Below are 22,841 nucleotides of genomic sequence, written 5' to 3'. Positions count from 1 at the left end.
ATCCATTCGATATTCAAAGCCCTTTATTAGTCCAGGTTTCTTAGAAAATACTTGAACGTAATCTGTTAACAAATTATAAAGCTCATTCTTCTGTTGTTTGGATAATTCAGTGGACTCACTAGCTTTACCGTATAATTCATTCTGACCGGGAATTAGGTCTTTATACTCATCGTCATTAACACTTTCAGGATCTGTCACGTCTTCTGTCTGACTGTACTGTTGTATTTTAGTCCATGGCCGTACTGCTATCTGACGCACCCCAAAGTTTGTCTTCACCTTACTTCTTAACAAATTTACAGTTACTTGTTGCTGGCTCACTACTAGAGTACAGATTCCACACTCGATGTCAATTTTAGCTTTCGTCTGCCTCAAGAATTCCATACTCAGGATACATGGCACTGATAGGTTTTTAACAATAAGAAAAATGCACGTTACTGAAATAGACTCTATCTGGATTTGAAGCTGAGTCTGAAGATTTACACGTTGTGTTAGTGGACCAATTGCTCCTGATACGGTGCAACCTTGAATTGGAAGTTATAAAACTTTGCATACAGAGGATATTTGCTTAAATAAACATAAAGATAAGACATTTATATTAGCTCCTGTATCTACAATAGCTGTTACTGGTATGTTGGCAATTGATACTCTTATGGAAGCTTGAACTTGTTCGTCCCATACGTCATCATTGTCTTTCCTCTCAGTGTCTGCTACTAGATCATCTCGTAAGTTTGTCTCTTTGTCATACCTAATTGCTTTAATTTCGTGTGGACTAAGGGACATGGTGCCCCCATTCAAACCTGCAGCATCCTCTAGGAGGCTCAAAGGTGCTGCTTTTAATTTTCCGCTCGACGCTTACTTTCCTGCTGATTTATATTTCTTAAAGTTTCTTCCGTCTGGAACTGGTGTTGGTTTTGTGGTACGAACTCGGTTGGAAATGGATCTTGTTGTCCTGGCGTATTCGCTTGCGCATAATAAATTTGCGTATTATGCGGGCGTTTAGGCTTCAGACTTCCCGAAGGTCCGTTCGCTTGTTGCGTGAAGTGTATATTTTGTGGCTGAAAGGTATTTTGCTGTGGCTTGTGTTGATTGTAACCGTTACTGAAAGGTGTACATTGGTCTCCACCTTGATTATGCCATTTATTTCTTTTCCACTGACGATTTGAATCGTAAGACTGATCGTTTTGATAATTACCGTTGATCGGTTGCGTGTTTCCATATTGCTGGTGCTGTGTATTATAAAGTGCATTTCCGTACTGAGGTGGTGACGAATTATATATTGGATTGTATCTCTGGCCGTTATTGTACTTATTTTTGTATTTGCTGTTGGAATACGTATTGTGTTTATTTTTGAAACCGTTGTGGGGTTGGTACTGGCTGCCGCTGTGACGCGCTTTCGCTCGGCCACCTTTGTTGCCTGCGTATTCTGTATTGTGCTGGCCGCCTGCACTGAAGTGGGCGTTGCCAACATCAACTCTAGCGTCCTCGTAAATCAGATCTAACGAGTCTAACACAGATAGGAAAGTGTCCGTATCGTCCTCAGACACGTTTACTAACTTTTCTCTGATCGCAATCGGTAGCTTAGTTTTTAGAATCATAATAACGTCTTTGGCGGTGATCGGCGAATCCCAGAACTTGATTTTCGCTAAATACTTTTCAAAATATCTTCTCAAACTACCGCGCTTACTGTTAAACACTTCGGCGTTGTAAACCTCTTTTCTCAGGCGCTGCTGCACACCAGAACTCCAGAATTTAGCTAAAAACATCTGTTCAAACTCTTTGTAACTTTTACAAGAGTCGACCATTTCGGTTCCCCATAAGGCAGCATCGCCTACGATAAATCCACTAACGAATTGAATTCGCTGGCGGTCACTCCAGCTATTCGGGAAAATTCCTGAAAAATTTCGGAGGAACACTATAGGATGAATTTCTCTTTTCTGTGGGTGAAAGGTCGGGAAAATACGATGTTAGATCACGCTTTCCTCCTGCATCAAACTGACAAAAGTGGGTGGGCTGGTACTCTGGTTAAATTGTACTTCTATAGAACTATGAGTTTGAGCGTTATCAAATGGTGAACGGTAATGTACCTGCTGTTGTTCATTACTTCGTGGTGAATTATTCCAGTCTCCTGACACGGGAGGTGGGGAATTTTCAACTTGACATTTTAGTGTACGAACTTCATCAACTATCTGTTGACGCCATTCAGGTAACGTCTTATCTGGCCTAATTCTGACATGACCGTGTCTCCTGTTTTTCCAGGGGCTGCCAATATTTCAAAGGTCACGTTTTTGACCGTTTCCCTGAGTTCGTTCTTGACCTTGTTTTCTATGAATCCGTCTTTGTTTTTAATCCACTCTTGGTAGTGGTCGGACAATGCTTCAGCATGTGCCTTAACAGTATTCTTTATTTGATCCTCTACATTAAGAGTCTCAATCTGTTTGGAAAGATCATCAACAACATTCTCGATCGTGTCAACTGCGGTTTTAACTCCTTTGACCTCATCAGAGATTGCAGTATAATCTTCTTTTAAGGTCGCAGCTTGTTTTTGATATTCCATCACTTTTGAATTTATTTCTCCTTTGGCTGCTTCGATTTTTTCATCTAACCGTTTTGAAATATCCTCTATTTTTGACTCTACTTGTGTGTCAATTTCTAGCCTCATGGTCGTGATCTGACTACTGATTTGGCTTTGGACATTACCCAACAGGGTATTTAAATCAGCTGTTATGTCTGCCTTTAGTTCGGCCTTTACCGAATTTAACCGTGTATTTAGGTCATTTATCTCCGTTTGCAGATCTGTTTTTACTGAATTTATTTCTGTTTTTACTGAATTTATGTCTGCTTTTACTGAGTTGCACAGATTTGTAAGGACCTGATTTTTATTATGCCGTCTTTCGACCTTCTCTTTTTCTTCGCGGGCCTTTTCATCTAATTTTTCCTGCTTTTCACGTTCCTGTCTTTGCACTTCTCTCTGTCTTTGACTTTCGAACTTGCGTTCCATTACTGCTTCGATCATTTCGGCCAAGTCATTTTTTTCAAAAGCGGGAATAGTTTGTACACTAGGACCGGCTTCTAAAACTTCGGTCGAGGCTGTTTCTGCCTCCGCTCGTGTACCTATCGCGCGTGATCGTAATGGATAGTGAGGTCCATTCGCATCACCGCTGTCGTCTGGTTTTGTTTGTGTCCGCTGTTTACCGTCAGCCATGTTCATGAATTATTTGTCAAACGTCAAAATGCTACAGATATTGTTTGTCACTGCCGTCAGTAGTTTGTCTGTGACGTAGTGCTATGGCTTACTGGGACCTAAGATGAAATTTTAACTCTGGGTAACAACTGACGTTCATGTACGCCAAGAAGACAAGATGGTTCCTACTAATTACAAACAAATGAAATCACACGTTTTACCAGTTTTGAGCGTAGTTATCCGCCATATCGTAATTTTTTTATGCACTGACAACAATGGTACACTTTCACTGAATTTAACTACATAAGAATGGACTATGGACAAATTGAAATAAAGCTGTTTCAAGGCAAGGAAAGACAGGTTTACGTTCTGATCAACTCGAAAGACGCTACGTCACTTACTATGGCTGTCTTGATGATGATACGGCTGGATACTCGCGTTTTTTGATAATTTCATCAATCGTTCTTCTGAATTAATTAAAAGGTTTTCACACTTCTCTTTCTCGGTTGAATTGCATCAACATGAAAAAATGAAATAATTGCTAGAACAAGCACTGAAAAACTTTTAAACACATACATGAAATGATTTTTTTGATCAGGTCCCTGTTCGGGCGCCAAGTGTAGCGTTGCTCTTGGGGGACGAAAATAAAAAGAATTGTTACTTTTTTTAATGTCGAAAAAGGTGAATATTTTTGGTGGGCCACTTGGCAACAGAATCAGGGATTTATTATGCTATTATAATAACATACGTTGACCATTAAATACCTGAATAAGAACAGCATATTGATATATATATTTGAGATCGCTCGGAAGAAACATTATCATTTCTGTGCATTTTTATAGTCGCGATGTAGTCATACCCAGATCAACACTAAGGGACCAGAAGATTTATAGACTTTAAAAGAAATGCAACACTACACAATTAAAAAAGAGTTGGTTCAGAAATAATAGGAAAACGATAATGTTCCTTCTGCCTCATGCTGCGTTCGGCCCATCAGCGTGATTGTAATTTCTGGTGATGAAGTAACACAAAATGATTAATATTCAACTTAATAAGGAGATGGAATTATCAAGGTTAATTTACGAAAATAAGCACACTTATCTTTAACACACGTTTTTTAATGCTACGTACCTTTTCATATTAAATTACAATAGATGACCATTGTGGTTAAATACTCTATACATAACAGTCAAAATGTCCTCTTGGTGCTGTCTATTCGTAATCAGTTACCAGAAACTACATGCTTTCTGATTGAAAAAGAAATAACATTTAGCATTTTCACTCAATATTTACACAGAGAATATAAAATACAGTTGCGGAACGCAGCAAGTCCGCGTCCGCCTCTCATGGAATACAAACAGTAAAAGGTGAGGCGCCAAAAACCTCATTTGTCTTGAAACAACAGAATTCTTTTTTATACCATTAATCGATACATGTACATAGATTTACTGGCACCGCGAAAGAACGACAAAGATAAAGAATAATATATTCTGTCGCTGCTATGCGATGGTTCATTTCTTTTACTTTACAATTGTTCGATAACTTTAGGCTATCAGGCGTTTACTGTTGTGCGTATATTAATGTTTGTGAGGCGAAAATTACTAATATTACAACCGCCAGTGGGTCCGCACTGGGCTTCAAGATGGGGACAATAACACCCTCTCGCCATTGCGACGGGAACACGCCCTCGCTCCAGATGCGGTTAAAGATGGTGAGGATGTGTCTCTGGCAGTCCCTGGAGAGATGCTTCAGCATCTGCGCGTGGATGCAGTCTGGTCCTGGTGCTGTATCAGGGCAATCGGCGAGGGCAGCGAGGAATTCCCTCTCGCTGAAAGAAGCATTGTATTTTTCAGAAAGACGCGTGTGGAATGATAACAGCATCTGCTCAGCTCGCTCCTTTAGAGAGTGGAAGGCTATAGGGTGCTGCCTATGACGCTGGAGAGCCTGCCTACGGTCGCGAATAGCCTCAGCAATCTCCTGCGACCACCAGGGTACAGCCTTCCTCCAAGGGAGACCAGAAGAGCGGGGGATGGCAAACTCGGCCGCAGAAATGATTGACGTGGTCAAGACACGGACCACTTCGTCAATGTCACCCTGTGGGGGAGACTCAATGGTGACAGCGGAAGTAAAAGCCGGCCAGTCAGCCCTGTTGAGAGCCCAGCGGGGCAGGCGCCCAGAAGAATGACACTGGGGCAGTGACAAATAGATGGGAAAATGGTCACTACCACACAGGTCAGGATGCACTCTCCAGCGTAGCGATGGGACAAGTCTGGGGCTGCAAAGAGAGAGATCGATGGCCGAGAACGAGCCATGGGCCACACTGAAATAGGTAAGAGCACCGGTGTTCAAGAGGCTAAGGTCGAGCTGAGCCAACACATGCTCCACGGCACGACCGCGGTTATCGGAGACAGTCCCACCCCATAGAGGGTTGTGGGCATTGAAATCGCCCAGAAGCAGCAATGGTGGCGGGAGTTGAGCCAGCAGCACAACCAAGACATGTCGCGGGAGCTCCCCATCCGGAGGAATGTGAACAGAGCAAACAGTAATAGTCAGCGAGAGCTCAAACCTGGCAGCGACTGCCTCTAAAGGCGTCAGAAGGGTTTTGGCCCGCTACAGACAGAGTGGTGAACAAAGAGGCAAACCCCACCTGACGCTTGTTTACAGGCAGCACGGTTCTTATAGTATCCCCGATAACCGCGAAGGGCGGGGGTCCGCATTGCTGGAAACCAAGTTTCCTGAAGAGCAATGCAGAGAACAGGGGAAACACTCAGAAGCATCCGGAGCTCAGGCAGGTGGCGGAAATAACCGCCGCAGTTCCACTGGAGAATAGAAGCAGGAAGGGACCGGGAGGGCGTGAAGGCGACTAAGATTCAGACGGCGCCTCAGAGCCAACTGCCGCCACCAGGGGAGAGTCAGCTGCGTCCATGGGAAAGGCCCCCGAGGGTTCCGTGAGGGCGAGATCTGCGGCAGAGGCGAGGATCTCCACCTCATCCACGGAGCCAGAACTATTTATAGCAGGCGGTACTGAAACTGCCGGAACGTCCTTCATCTTGGACACGTTCCGTTCCTTCTTCTCGCATCTGTCCTTAGGGTTAGAGGGCTGGGAGAGCTTCTCTGAAGGAGCGTCGGAGGCTGACGACGACGCAGAAGCCCTACGACCAGCAGGTGGCGGAACCTTCAGCCACTGGCCGACATTCGGCTGGGTAGGAGAAGAAACGGAGGAAGGGAGAGCCCCGAGGGTCCCCTTACGCGAGAGGAACCGGCACAGGCCACGCCGGCGGAGAAGGAGGGGGAGGGATCGAGCCCCCCGGTTTTTGAGCAGATGTCACTCCCGAAGTAAGCGTGGGGGGAGCGACAGAAGAGGGTTTGCTCCCAACTGCTAAGGGGGCAACAGAGGAAGGCTTGGCCCCAGACACGAGGGGGACAGACAGAGATGCACGGCCCCGAGGGCCCACTGAAGGTGGCACAGATGAGGCGACAACCGCCGCTCGCGAGGGCGACGATAACGTGGCTGCAGCATATGATGTTCGAAGGGAAGCAGGATACAACCTCTCAAATTTCACTTTTGCCTCTCGATAAGTAAGTCGGTGCAGGGTCTTAAATTCCATTATCTTCCGCTCCTTATGAAGAACGGGGCTATCCAGCGAGCATGGAGAGTGGTGCTCCCCACAGTTATACAGGCGGAGGCGCACATGGAGAAGCGGGATGAGAGGGGCGTCCGCAATCTCGATATGTGGCGCTGGATGGGCAACGGGAGGACATGTGCCCAAACTTCCAGCACTGGAAGCACCGCATTGGGGGAGGGACGTATGGCTTGACGTCACAACGGTAAACCATTACCTTGACCTTCTCGGGCAAGACATCACCCTCGAAGTCCAAGATAAAGGCACCGGTGGCCACCCTGTTAGTCTTGGGTCCTCTATGTACACGACGGACAAAATGTTCACCACGTCGTTGCAAGTCGGCTCTCAGCTCGTCGTCGGATTGTAACAAGAGGTCACGATGGTAAATAATCCCCTGTACCATATTTAAGCTACTTTGGGGAGTGACAGTAACAGGGACATCACCCAGCTTATCACACAAGAGCAACGCTCGTGACTGGGCTGGGGAGGACGTCTTGAGGAGGAGGGACCCATTCCTCATTTTAGACAACCCTGTCACTTCCCCAAACTTATCCTCCAGGTGTTCCACAAAAAACAGAGGCTTCATCGTAAGAAAGAAGTCACCATCAGTCGTGCTGCAGACAAGGTATTGTGGTACGTAAGGCTCCCGCTTGGCACTAGATCCGCATCCCTCCCTCGGCGCAGCCAACAAGGGGAACGACTGAGGGTCATATTGCGCAGCATCAAAGTCAACTCTGCCTCGCTTAGAGACGCTGGTGGCCGTGCGACCACCAGCTTGCTGCGATTTATTAAGCTTAATTGCGCCACATCCGCCCAGATGCCACCTACTCCGAACGAGGGCTCTCCCCAAGGGCGCCACCCAGGCAAAGCAATGGGTACCTGGCCGATTTCCCGTTGCCCGGAGTCCCCGTGCCCCAGACAAGATGGGCACATACTCCTTGGCATGCATGGGGAGGAAACAGCTGTGGCATCTGTAGTGTGATCCCTGCGTGGTCAGGGGGCTACCACCAAGAGGGTACATGACGACCCCACCACAACAGACTGGCTACCGTGCTGGATTTTAGGTGTTTAAAGGGTCCACAGTTGTCGGGGGCGCTAAGAAGAGGATTGCGCACAAGACGAGAAGGAGGCAACCCAGAAGACGTTGGGTGTAAATCCCGCCACACGACAATAGGTAGCATGCAAGTTGGTGGTGCATGATGGACCAATAGAAAAACACCATGTAAGGCGTCCTTCCCCAAATGGTACGCACTAACAACGGAAATTTGGAAAAATGGAGGGCAAACCCAAGAGGGGACCATCACATTAAAGCCGAAATGTTTGAGACTTCTTTTAGTCGCCTCTTACAACAGGCAGGAATACCGCGGGCCTATTCTTACCCCCGAACCAGCAGGGGGTGTTTAGAGAGGGACAGACTCGCTGTGAAGAGAGTGAAGGACATAAATGCAGACGCCACCAAACACCCTTTCGTAAGCTGCCCGGTTCTTATAATAACCCCGATAGCCACGGAGGGCGGGGGTTCGCATTGCTGGAAACCAAGTTTCCTGAAGAGCAATGCAGAAGAAAGTGTGAAGGCTGATAAGTTGTTGGAGCTCAGCTAGATGTTGGAAAAAACAGCTGCAGTTGCACTAGAGTATGAAATTGTTCATGGCTGAGAAAGGCGTGAAAGGACTTCGAAGGCAATGTACACCGCTTGTCCACTCGCTGCCACCAATTCAGAACCCGCACGAGTGACATCCACAGGTGACATCCATGGCGTCTGAGGGACCGTCGAGATCCAGGTCTTCAGCAGACGCCAGAATCTCGACCTCGTCCTCAGAAGCTGAGGTTGTAGGAAGCGGTGGGACGGGTGCCACCACCATGTCGGGATTCCTGGGAACCTTTTTCTTTTTCAGTTTATTTCGCTGTTCCTTCGGTGGTTCAGGCTGGGAGGGCTTCACTGGGTCAGTCTCAGGGACGGACGACGACCATGAAGCCCTACGACCATTGACCGGTGGTTGGTTGAGCCACTTATGGGTTTTTGTACCACTCGGAACATGCAAAGAGAGGTCCCCAAGGGACCCCTTCCTGGCGAGAGGGGCCGAAGAAGTCTTACGCTTCTCCGGCTGGGAAGGGGGAACTGATGTCCCTGATTGTTGGTGGGGCATTGCTCCTGAAGTAGATGGAGCAGGAGAAACAGGGAGTGAAGTGCCCCCCACCATCAAGGGGGCAGGTGTGGTTCTCTGGCTCTGAGAGCTAACGGTGTGTCGTGCAGCTATGGGAACTGTAACAGGAGCGACAGTGCCAGCGTAAGTGGACGCCATGTGAACTGGATGCAGTCGTTCAAACTTACGCTTAGCCTCAGTGTAGGTCAGCCTATCCAGGGTCTTGTATTCCATTATTTTCCGGTGGGAAACCACAATTGCGACACATGAGGCTGGAAGCACAGCGAGAAGACATATGGCCGAACTACCGACACTTGAAGTACCGCATCGGGGGAGTGATATAGGGTTTGACATCACAACGGTAGACCATCACCTTGACCTTCTCAGGTAATGTGTCACCCTCAAAGGCCAAGATGAAGGCACCGGTGATACCTTCATGATCCCTCGAACCCCGGTGAACGCACCTGACGAAATGGACACCTCATCGCTCAAAGTTGGCGCGCAGCTTGTCATCGGACTGTAAAAGGAGATCCCTGTGGAAAATAATGCCCTGGGCCATATTTAAACTTTTATGGGGCGTGACAATAACGGAAACATCCCCCAGCTTATTACAAGTGAGTAAGGCCCGTGACTGGGCGGAGGATGCGGTTTTTATCAATACCGAACCGGACCGCATTTTGGACAAGCCCTCCACCTCCCCGAACTTGTCCTCTAAATGCTCTACGAAGAACTGAGGCTTCACGGATAGAAAGGATTCCCCATCAGCTCTGGTACAGACGAGATACCTCGGCGGATACGATTCACGCTCATTCATTGCCTTTCGTTCCTCTCATGGTGTGGCCAGGGAGGGGAACGATTTGGGGGTCATAAACGTTACGTTCAAAATGAGCCCTCGAATGCTTAGAGATTGCTGGTGGCTGGCCACCAGAAGAAGATGATGTGCCACGCTTAACTGCGTGTCATCCACCCTGATGCCACCTACTCCGACCATGAGCCCTCCCCACGGGCGCCACCTAGCCACAGCCAAGGCCACCTGGCAAGATGGCGACTGCCAGGAGTCCTGATATCCCAGGGAGATGGGCATCTACTCCCTGGCATACATAGGGAGTAAATGGCACAGGCATCAGCAGATTGATCCCTGTGCTGTCAGGGGCTACAACCAACAGGGTTAATGGCGGCCACACCACAACGGACTGGCTACCATGCTGGATTTTAGGTGACATGTGGTCCATGGTCGCCGTTAGTGCAGAAAGTGGAACTGCACATTTCATGGCGGAAACTGCACGCAGGAACGTTTCCATGCCCAATAGATGGAGAACAGGCAGGACTGCAAAGCAACAACGAATAGGCTGGCGAGATATCTCAACGCAAGACGGACACAATGCACCAAGTAAGGCGCCCTTCCCCAATCGGCTCACTCTTCGGAAAAATTTTGAGAGATGGAGATCAAACCCAAGAGGGGACCATCACATAAAGGCCGAAAAGTTTGAGACTACTTTTAGTCGCCTCTTACGACAGGCAGAAATACCACGGGCACATTCTTAACCCCGAACCTGCAGAGGGAATCATCGCATTTCATTCAAACGCTACGAGAATTATTTCTGAAAGCAGCCGCAGAAAGCTCCTCTCACACTACTGACACTTTCGTCGTATATTTACTACAAAGCCACAATCATCGCATTTCATTCACAACCCTATGAGAATTATTTCGTAAGGTAGCCGCAGGAAGCTCCTCTGACACTACTGTCTCTTTCTTGGTATATACAGGGTGTTACAAAAAGGTATGGCCAAACTTTCAGGAAACATGCCTCACACGCAAATAAAGAAAAGATGTTATGTCGACATGTGTCCGGATACGCTTAATTTCCATGTCAGAGCTCATTTTAGTTTCGTCAGTATGTTCTTCCACCTACGCTCAATGGAGTATGTTATCATGATTTCATACGGGATACTCTACCTGTGCTGCTAGAACATGTGCCTTTACAAGTACGACACAACATGTGGTTAATGCACGATGGAGCTCCTGCACATTTCAGTCGAAGTGTTCGTACGCTTCTCAACAACAGATTCGGACCAACTCCATGGCCACCACACTCTCCTGACCTCAACCCTCTTGACATTCAATTATGGGGGCATTTGAAAGCTCCTGTCTACAAAACTACGGTACCAAATGTAGAGACTCTTCGTTGCTCGTATTGTGGACGGCTGTGATACAATACGCCATTCTCCAGTGCTGCATCAGCGTATCAGGGATTCCATGAGACGGACGGTGGATGCATGTGTCCTTCGTAAATGAAGACATTTTGAACATTTTCTGTAGCAAAGTGTTTGAAGTCACGCTGGTATGTTCTGTTGCGGTGTGTTTCCATTCCATAATTAATGTGATTTGAAGAGAAGTAATAAAATGAGCTCTAACATGGAAAGTAAGTGTTTCCAGACACAAGAACACATAACGTATTTTATTTCTTTGTGTGTGAGGAATGTTTCCTGACAGTTGGGCCGTACCTTTTTGTAACACCCTGTACACTACAAACCCACAATCATCGCATTTCATTCATAACCCTATCAGAATTATTTCTTAAGGAAGCAGCAGAAGGCTTCTCTTACACTACTGTCACTTCCTTGGTATATTTACTATAAAGCCACAATCATCGCATTTCTATTCATAACCCTATGAGAATTATTTCTGTAAGAAGCTGCAGAAACCTCCTCTCACACTACTGTCACTTTCTTGGTATATTTACTACAATGCCACAATCATTGCCTTTAATTCATAACAATATGAGAATTATTTCTTAAGGAAGCTGCAGAAAACTCCTCTCATACTACTGTCACTTTGTTGGTATATTTACTACAATGCCACAATAATCGCATTTCATCCATAACCCTATGAGAATTATTTCTGAAAGAAGGTCCAGAAAGCTCCTCTCACACTACTGTCATTTTCTTGGTATATTTACTGTAAAGCGACAATCGTAGATTTCAATCATAACCCTAAGAGAATTATTTCTTAAGGAGGCTGCAGAAAGCTCCTCTCACACTACTGTCACTTTCTTTGTATATTTACTACAAAATACCAACCATTGATTTCATTCATAACCCTATGAGATTTATTTCTTAAGAAAGCTGCAGAAAGCTCCTCTCACACTACTGTCACTTTCTTGGTATATTAACTGTAAAGCGACAATCGTATAATTCAATCATAACCCTAAGAGAGTTATTTCTTAAGGAAGCTGCAAGAATCTCCTCTCACACTGTCACTTTCTTGGTGTATTTACTAAAGTCACAATCATCGCATTTTATTCATAACCCCATGAGAATTATTTCTTAAGGAAGCTGGAGAAAGCTCATCTCACACTACTGTCACTTTCTTTGTATATTTACTACAAAATACCAACCATTGACTTCATTCATAACCCTATGTGATTTATTTCTTAAGAAAGCTGCAGAAAGCTCCTCTCACACTTCTGTCACTTTGTTGGTATATTTACTACAATGCCATAATGATCGCATTTCATTCATAACCCTATGAGAATCATTTCTGTAAGAAGCTGCAGAAAGCTCCTCTAACACTACTGTCACTTTCTTCGTATATTTACAAACAAAGCCACAATCATGGCATTTCATTCACAACCCTTTGAGAATTATTTCGTAAGGTAGCCGCAAAAAGCTCCTCTGACACTACTGCGACTTTCTTGGTATATTTACTACAATGCCACAATCATCGCATTTCATGCATAACCCTAAGAAAATTATTTCTTAAAGATGCTGCAGATAGCTCCTCTCACACTACAGTCACTTTCTTGGTATATTTACTACAAAATAACAATCATTGATTTCATGCATTACCCAAAGAGAATTATTTCTGAAAGAAGCTGCAGAAAACTCCTCTCACACTACTGTCACTTTCTTGGTATATTTACTACAATGCCACAATCATCGCATTTCGATGACAACTTTATGAAAATTATTTCTTAAAGAAGCTGCGGAAAGCTCCTCTCACACTATTGTCACCTTCTTGGTATATATACTACAATGCCACAATCATTGCGTTCAATTCATAACAATATGAGAATTATTTCTTAAGGGAGCTGCAGAAACCTCCTCGCACACTACTGTCACTTTCTTGCTATATTTACTACAATGCCACAATAATCGCATTTCATTCATAACCCCATGAGAATTACTTCTGAAAGAAGCTGCAGAAAGCTCCTCTCACACTATCGTCACTTTCTTGGTATATTTACTGTAAAGCGACAATCGTAGTTTTCAATCATAACCGTAAGATAATTATTTCTTAAGGAAGCTGCTTAAAGCTCCTCTCATACTACTGTCCCTTTCTTGGTAGATTTACGACAAAGCCACAATCCTTACATTTCATTCATAACCTTATGTGAATGTATTTATTTTTATTTATTTACTTGTCAAGTTTCTTAGGACCAAGTTGAGGAGCAAATCTCCAAGGTCATGGAACGTGTCAGTACAAGAAATTACAACATAAAAGTAGTAACAGATAAAAATAAATGCTCATGTACATGAATGAAGTCAGTCCATGAGTTTAAGTAAACGCTATCAGCAATACAATAAGAATCAGCTTAATTTTTCAAGGACTCCTTGACAGAATAGACGCAGTGACCCATGAGGAAACTCTTCAGTTTCGATTTGAAAGCGTGTGGATTAATGCTAAGATTTTTTAATTCGAGTGGCAGATTACTGAAAATTGATACAGCAGAATACTGCACACCTTGTTGCACGAGAATTGAGGAAGTCCGATCCCAATGCAGTTTTGATTTCTGCCGAGTATTAACTGAGTGAAAGCTGCTTATTCTTGGAAATTAATATTGGTAACAAGAAACGACAATAAGGAATATACATATTGAGAGGCCAATGTCAAAATGTACAGGCTCGTGGACAGAGGTGGTTCGTGAACTCACACCACTTATTGCCCGAACCGCCCGTTTCTGAGCCAAATATATCATTCTAGAATGGCAAGGGTTACCCCAAAACATAACACCATGAAAATATGCAAAGTAAATTAGTAATTTACGTGTCAAAGTATCGCTCACTTTTGTTACTGTTCGAATGGTGAAAATGGCGGTATTAAGTCTTTGAACAAGGTCCTGAACGTGGGCTTTCCACGACAGCTTACTGTCTATCGGAACACCTCGAAATTTGAACTGTTCAGTTTCACTAATGTTCTGTGAGATTAAAACGTCAAGTTTTGTTGAATTGTGTGTTAGAAACTATAAAAACTGAGCCTTACTGTGATTTAACGTTAGTTTATTTTCTACAAGCCATGAACTAAGATCATGTACTGCACTACTTGAACCGAGTCAATGTTGCACACAACATGCTTTACTACCAAGCTAGCGTCATCAGGAAACAGAAATGTTTTAGAGTTACCCATAATACTTGAGGGCATATCATTTATATAAATAAGGAACAGAAGCGTCCCCAACACTGATCCCTGGGGCACTGATCCCCCCCCCACTTGACAGTACCCCACTCAGATCCCACATCACAGCCGTTATCAACATTGTGAATAATGACCTTTTGCTGCCTGTTGCTAAAGTAAGAGGTGAACCAATAGTGAGCTACTCCCCTTATTCCGTAATGGTCCAACTTCTGGAGTAATATTGTGAGATCAACACAGTCAAATGCCTTTGTTAAATCAAAAAATACGCCCAAGAGTTCGAAACTTTTTGTTTAGCCCATCCAGTACCTCACAGAGAAAAGAGAATATAGCATTTTCAGTTGTCAAACGACTTCTAAAGGCGAACTGTACATTTGATAGCAAATCGTGTGATATAAAATGATCAATTAACCTTACATACACAGCTTTTCCGATAACTTTTGCAAACACTGATGGCATAGAAATAGGTCTAAGATTATCTACATTATCCCTTTCTCCCTTTTTATAAAGCGGCTTTACTACTGAGTACTTTAATCGCTCAGCAAACTTACCATTCTTAAAGGAAAAATTACAAATATGGCTAAATACAGGGCTAACATGTGTAGCACAGTATTTTAATATTCTGCTAGACACTTCATCATAACCATGAGAGTCCTTAGTCTTCAGTGACTTAATTATTGACTCAATCTCCCTTTTGTCTGTATCACAGGAGTATTTCAGACGTCAATCTCCTCTTCCTAGCTACCTTGCCAACTGCCAGTTCCCATTCCCCACCACCCTTCAACCTCCTCAACCTATTTAGTTCCTCCTTTGCGCATTGTAACTGCACCTGAAGGGCACAAATCTTACGCTCCTGCTCCTCTATTAACTTGTTTCTACTACAGATTCTACATTCCCAGGAGAGGATCCCCCTAAAATGACCACTGGCTTCCCCACTGCATTCCCCCCAATGAAAATACTTTGAACAAATCCCTCACCGTAAAACACTACTCACAAACCTACGAGAGAGCCCACACTTTTTACTCATGGTAAAAGTTTACAGTCACTGAAAAAAAAAAAACTGTACGTCTACGTTACCAAAGGTCAGTTACACCAGTAGAACTATTTAAGAACTAACAATAATGGTCTCGAAATTCTCTGCCTACTAAGAAAGCAGCTACTTGTATTAATACTACAACACAGCCGATACCAATACCAGCAAAACTTCACAAAATTATTAGCTAAAACCAAAACAGTTAAAACGAGCACTATAACACTAAGCGAAGTTAAAACACTGAATGAAAATTTTACTGATATATTTCACTAGGAAGAATAATAAACGTCGGTTGAAAACTAAAGCACGACATTTACTAAACGACTTCAACACACTGAAAATTCTATACAACAGAGCGAGCGAACGATCACAAAAGTTTATTAAGTCGTTATTTGGCCACAAACGGCACGCAACACCACTGAAATCTATTAAATTTAATAACTGTACTACAGAGCACAAATAAGTTTGTCAGTTCTTAGCCTATAACCGCTACAGCTGCAGTGCACGCCGCAAAATGTAAACACACTACTGAGACACGAGGCTTAGACGAACGACGAAAGCACACTCACAAATAATAGACCACTAGAGTCAATAACACAGGAAGAAAGACTGAGATTAATGAAAATCCACTAATAAGTTACTTTTACGGCAAATATTAAGACAAACTTTAAAATAAGTAAATGAAGTCTAAAATTTATAAAATATTAACGAGCTATTTCAACAGCAGTGCAGCACATGTGATGTTACACCAAGAAGTCGCTGAAGAAAGCCACAGTTGCACTATTGTCACTTTGTTGGTACACTTACTACAAAGCCACAATCGCCACATTTCAAACATATCCATATGTGAATTATTACTGAAAGAAGCTGCTGAAAGCTCCTCTCACACTACTGTCACTTTGTTGGCATAATTAGTGCAAAGCCACAATCATCCCATTTCATTCATAACTCATACTATGTGGCGATAGACATAGAAAACGTCTAATTCTCTTATGCTTGTACTCACTTGCTGTAAAGCTGCTTTCTTTATTCCGGGAATTTCCGTATACGTCCAGACTGTTGGTTCATTATATTCCTTTTGCCACATCCACGACTCTGATTGTTGCTGGTAGGTTTGCTCTTCTTCGTCAGTATCATCTTCAATAACCAGCCGCTTACACTGTTTTCGTACAGGAGGTAAAACGTCGCTACCACTGTCACTGCTGCTGTCAAAATATCCTGCTAAATCATTGTTGGCTATCCCACCACATGTCTTCCTTTCCTCGTGAACACGTTTGCTGCACGTCGGGAACATTGTGAAAGTATTTTTGTAATGTCGGCAGTTCCGAATGCGGCGAAGAACACTTCGTGTATGCCACGTGTACTCGATCAGCTCCGCAACGTGTCAGAGACGTTCTGTTTACATTTGGCGCGGCTGACCGACGACGTCTCTCACACGACATGCACTTGTTCGGCGTGGTAAACGTACCAAGTCTCTGATACGTCCAGGTGATGTCTGGCCAGGTCGGCAATCCACGTCTCTAACACGACATTGTAAGCTCATCTGTGAAGAGAACGTGATACCAATCCTGAGCGGTCCATTCGGCATGTTGTTGGGCCCATCTGTACGGCGCTGCATGGTATCGTGGTTGCAAAGATGGTCCTCGCCATATACGACGGGAGTGAAGTTGCGCATCATGCAGCCTATGGCGCACAGTTTGACAGCAACGCCATCATGTTGAATAATGGTTTTCGTGCAAAACAGGACGTCGTGTTACGACTCAGTGTTCCTCCGAGCCATAATCCGTAGGTAGTGGTCATTTCTCGTTTCTGAAAGTATTTGTATGGAGTGTAGCCATGTATGGAAGTGAAACGTGGGCGATAAATAGCTTAGACAAGAAGAGAATAGAAGCTTATAAATGTGGTGCTACAGAAGAATGCTGAAGAATAGATGGGTAAATCACATAACTAATGAGGAGGTATTGAATAGAATTGGGGAGAAGAGGAGCTTGTGGCACAACTTGACTAGAAGAAGGGATCGGTTGGTAGGACATGTTCTGAGACATCGAGGGATCACCAATTTAGTATTGGAGGGCAGCGTGGAGGGTAAAAATCGTAGAGGGAGACCAAAAGATGAATACACTAAGCAGATTCAGAAGGATGTAGGCTGCAGTAGGTACTGGGAGATGGAGAAGATTGCACAGGATAGAGTAGCATGGAGAGCTGCATCAAACCAGTCTCAGGACTGAAGACCACAACAACAACAACAGTGGTCATCCACTGCAGTACTAGCAATTGGGCGGCCTGAGCGAGGCATATCATCGAGAGTCCCTGTGTCTCTGTATCTCCTCCATGTCCGAACAACATCGCTTTGGTTCACTAAGAAACGCCTGGACACTTCCGTTGTTGAGGGCCCTTCCTGGCACAAAGTAACAATGCGGACGCAATCGAACCGCGGTACTGGCCATCTAGGCATGGTTGAACTTCATACAACACGAGCTTTGTACCTCGTTTCTGGTGGAATGACTCGAACTGATCGGCTGTCGGACCCCCTCCGTCTAATAGGCGCTGCTCATGCATGGTTGTTTACATCTTTTGGCGGGTTTAGTGACATCTCTGAACAGTCAAAGTGACTGTGTCTGCGACCCAACACCCACAGTCGTTTCGATGTGTGTATTACCAAGCCCCCTCCTCACCATCACGAAAATTAGCGCCCAGGTGAACTTCAGAATGAAAGCAGATTTTCTTTGAACACTTACGTATGAAAAAGGATGAAAGATAAATGAAATCTAGTTTTTTGTAGGAGTTGCATCGTACCACGAACTAACGAGTCAATAAGACAATTAGTACCCCTTACATTTAAGTACACAATATGCAAAGGGCAGTTCATTCGCGAATCTATCGTTTGTACTCCTGTGATTCACGTGAAAAGGGTGCGAGACTGTTCATTCACGTCGTATGTCTATAATCACGTCGGAAAAGTCCCATGCCTGTGGCTCCAACAACCATTCCACGTTCAGTGTCGGAAATTGTGTATCTCGGAATACTGAATTCAGTAACTCTGTCAACAGCGTGTCGAGGATATCAAATTTCAGGTATTATTTCTCACCACGGACTATGGAGTGGCCGACGGCCCTATTTTATGCAAACGCCGCTTTTCTCGGTCGTTAAATCTTCTGTGGTAACTTGTACTGGGCAAACGATACCCGCGTTCACACTGGATCGAGATTATCGAACACTGCGGCATATTGGGAACGGCGAACAATCACGTAACATTAGACTCACGTGAGTGCAAAGGATGAGAAAGAAACGGAGAAACTTTTGCTGAGTCATAGGCAACGGTTAAGGCTTGTTCGTAATTTCGTGAAACAATGGAGGCAACAGCATTAAATCTTACCACTGGACAAAGTCTTATTGTATTCGAACGAAATTAAAAATTGGAATAAATGTTTATATATCGATACATACAGTATGTGAAACTCTGTAGTCTTTACTTAAAATACAAAGACGAAAATGTTGTCTTACAAAAAATATGAACAGTATTTGATTATCAGAGGCGGTATTGCTTTACCAAATAGGTTGGAAATGATTGTTTCATTTGAAGATAGCCGCGTTGTTTTTACCTGTCATTCACTTTGAAAACTTCAGACAAGGCAACTATCCGGAATTTAATTCTAGATTACAAGAACTGTGTCGCAATAAAGTGGCTGTAATTTTTATCGCGAGAATAGGTTACAGCGGAGTGACTTGTCTTGCAGATGGTACCACCAGAACTTAGCAGATCGCGGGACGACCGAAAGCTCAAGAATTACACAGTAACACGATTGCCACCTTTTATTTATTTACTAATTGCCGTTGTCACCCGTGACCTACATCCCTGAAGATAATTCAGTACGTGTTTCACAGTTATTTTTATTGTTAAAATCCTTAATTAAAAACGTTAAGGTAGGTCGCTCTGATAGTACCAAAAAGTCACGAGTTCGCAGGACGATCGAAAGATCTACCAGAATTCGAGATTTCCTCGACTGTGATGAAAACAGTTTGATTTCTGTGGTGTTGTTTGAGTCGTGTTCAAAGAAATCCCTGCTGCTAACACACAACGTGGAACGAGCGGCGAATGTATCGGTTATGACAGTGCGACGAAATTTGGCGTAAATAGGTTATAGCAGCAGGCGAACGACGTGAGTGCCTTTGCTAACAATACATCACCTGCAGCGCCTCTCCTGGGCTCGTGACCATATTGGGTGGACCCTAGAAGACTAGAAGATCGTGGCCTGCTCAGATTAGTCCCGGTTTCAGTGGCTACGAGCTGGTGGTAGGGTTAGACTGTGGGGCAGACCTCACGGAGCCATGGAACCGATTTGTCAACTAAGCACTGTGCAAGGTGGTGGTGGTGGTAGCTCCACAGTGCTGTAGGCTGTGTTCACGTGGACAGGATTGGTGCAGTTGGACCGTAGGATCCAATCATTAACTGGAAATTGTTGTGTTCGGCTACTTGGAGATCATTTCTAGCCATTCACGGATTTCATGTTACCAAACAACGATGGAATTTTTATAGACGGTTATCGCCTTGTTACTGGGCCACAACTGGTTTGAAGAAACCCATCATGAAACCCACTGAACATTCATGGGACATAACCGAAACGTTAGTCGCGCACAAACTCTTGCACCAGCAATATTTCCGCAATCGTGGGCTACTATAGAGGCATCAATACCCATATTGCTGCAAGGGACTTCCAACGACTTTGATAGTCGATGCCACGTAGAGTTGCTGTACTACGTCATACAAAATGAGGTCAGACACGTCACTAAGTATCCCATGCCTTTTGTCACCTCCGTGTAATTGTCAGTTTTTTTTTAATTTTCAGTGCATCGCGGGTGCCACCTAGAACTCTTTCTCAAAAAAGAAAGTGAGTATACACTTTTTGCAATACATGCTTCCTCTAAGACCAACCAAATTAAAATTTGTTACACTGTACTTAGGACTACACGTAGTAAAAAACTTAATTTCTGTCGGTTCAGAAGTAAGGAGTAAAGCAAACAATAGACTTAATGTTGCCAGTGCTTTGTATCTGACCGCTGCCAATAATAATAATAATAATAATAACAATAATAATAATGTAGTTGTAGAAGTAGTACCAGTGCAGGCATTACGGCATTTACTGCTGAGTAGTAACCGTTAAATATTTATCGTTGTGTTCCGCTCTCAATTCGGTACTTGCTGCAGAAAGAGTATTGTAACAACTTCTGTTGCAACTATCTGAAACGCGTAGGAGACATTTTCGTGTGATACTTACGCATTCTTTAGTATGCCGGGTGCAAAGTAAGACAATGTGCACAGTGGATGGACTGACATGTGTATACTCTCTTTCCTCACATAGTAAAATTATTTAGTTTGTCATCGAAACGTAACTGAACCTTTTTATTTGAACTGCCCAAGTTGTAGGTAATTACCCGCTGAGGAGTAAAACAAAATTTGAAATTTTCTGTTAGATAAAAAACAGACACAGGTTATACAGACAGTTTTATTCGAATTAGTAAATACACTACTGGCCATTAAAACTGCTACACCGAGAAGAAATGCAGATGATAAACGGGTATTCATTGGACAAACATGTTATACTAGAACTGACATGTGATTACATTTTCACGCAATTTGGGTGCATAGATCCTGAGAAATCAGTACCCAGAACAACCACCTCTGGCCGTAATAACGGTCTTGATACGCCTGGACATTGAGTCAAACAGAGCTTGGATGGCGTGTACAGGTTCAGCTGCCCATGCAGCTTTAACACGATACCACAGTTCACCAAGAGTAGTGACTGGCGCATTGTGACGAGCCAGTTGCTCGGCCACCATTGGCCAGACGTTTTCAGCTGGTGAGAGAGCTGGAGAATGCGCTCGCTAGGGCAACCGTCGAACATTTTCTGTATCCAGAAAGGTCCGTACAGAACCTGCAACATGCGGTCGTGCATTATCCTGCTGAAATGTAAGATTTCGCAGGGATAGAATGAAGGGTAGAGCCACGGGTCGTAACACATCTTAAATGTAACGTCCACTGTTCAAAGTGCCGTCAATGCGAACAAGAGGTGACCGAGACGTGTAACCAATGGTATGCCATACCATGACGCCGGGTGATACGCCAGTATGGCGTAGTGAATACACGCTTCCAATGTGCGTTCACCGCGATGTCGCCAAATACGGATGCGACCATCATGATGCTGTAAACAGAACCTGGACTCATCCGAAAAAATGACGTTTTACCAGTCGTGCACCCAGGTTCGTCGTTGAGTACACCATCGCAGGCGCTCCTGTCTGTGATGCAGCGTCAAGGGTAACCGCAGCCATGGTCTCCGAGCTGATAGTCCATGCTGCTGCAAACGTCGCCGAACTGTTGACTCAGGGATCGAGACGTGGATGCACGATCCGTTACAGCCATGAGGATAAGATGCCTGTCATCTCGACTGCTAATGATACGAGGCCGTTGGGATCCAGCACGGCGTTCCGTATTGCCCTCCTGAACCCACCGTTTCCATATTCTGGTAACAGTCATTGAATCTCGACCAGCCGGCCGGGATGGCCGAGCGGTTCTAGGCGCTTCAGTCTGGAACCGCACGACCGCTACGGTCGCAGGTTCGAATCTTGCCTCGGGCATGGATGTGTGTGATGTAATTAGGTTAGTTAGGTTTAAGTAGTTCTAAGTTCTAGGGGACTGATGACCTCAGAAGTTAAGTCCCATAATGCTCAGAGCCATTTGAACCATTTGATCTCGAGCAACGCGAGCAGCAGTGTCGCGATACGATAAACCGCAATCACGATAGGCTACAATCCGACCTTTATCAGAGTCGGAAACATGATGGTACGCATTTCTCCTCCTTACACGAGGTGTGTATGTGAAATCTTATTGGACTTAACTGCTAAGGTCATCAGTCCCTAAGCTTACACACTACTTAACCTAAATTATCCTAAGGACAAACACACACACCCATGCCCGAGGGAAGACTCGAACCTCCGCCGGGACCAGCCGCACAGTCCATGACTGCAGAGCCTCAGACCGCTCGGGTAATCCCGCGCGGCTTACACGAGGTATCACAACAACGTTTCACTAGGTAACGCCGGTCAACTACTGTTTGTGTACGAGAAATCGGGTGGAAACTTTCCTCATGTCAGCACGCTGTAGATTTCACCACCGGCGCCAACCTTGTGTGAATGCTCAGAAAAGCTAATCATTTGCATATCACAGGATCTTCCTGACGGTTAATTTTAGCGTCTGTAGCACGTCATCTTCGTGGTGTAGCAATTTTAATGACCAGTAGTGTATTTTAGAGAAGCGTTATCTGCCTGCTAGCAAAATAATATATCAAATAAATACTGAGTGGTTATAATTAAACGCATCTCATGAAGGTCTAGTATGGGCTGTAATTGACTGCCATACGATAAACTGGGTAGACACGCCGTCATGGTGTAC

This window comes from Schistocerca nitens, chromosome 8 (genome assembly GCF_023898315.1).
Source record: "Schistocerca nitens isolate TAMUIC-IGC-003100 chromosome 8, iqSchNite1.1, whole genome shotgun sequence".
Lineage (NCBI taxonomy): Eukaryota > Metazoa > Arthropoda > Insecta > Orthoptera > Acrididae > Schistocerca > Schistocerca nitens.
The sequence above is the reverse complement of the archived record's forward strand: the minus strand, read 5'-3'. Positions refer to the sequence as shown.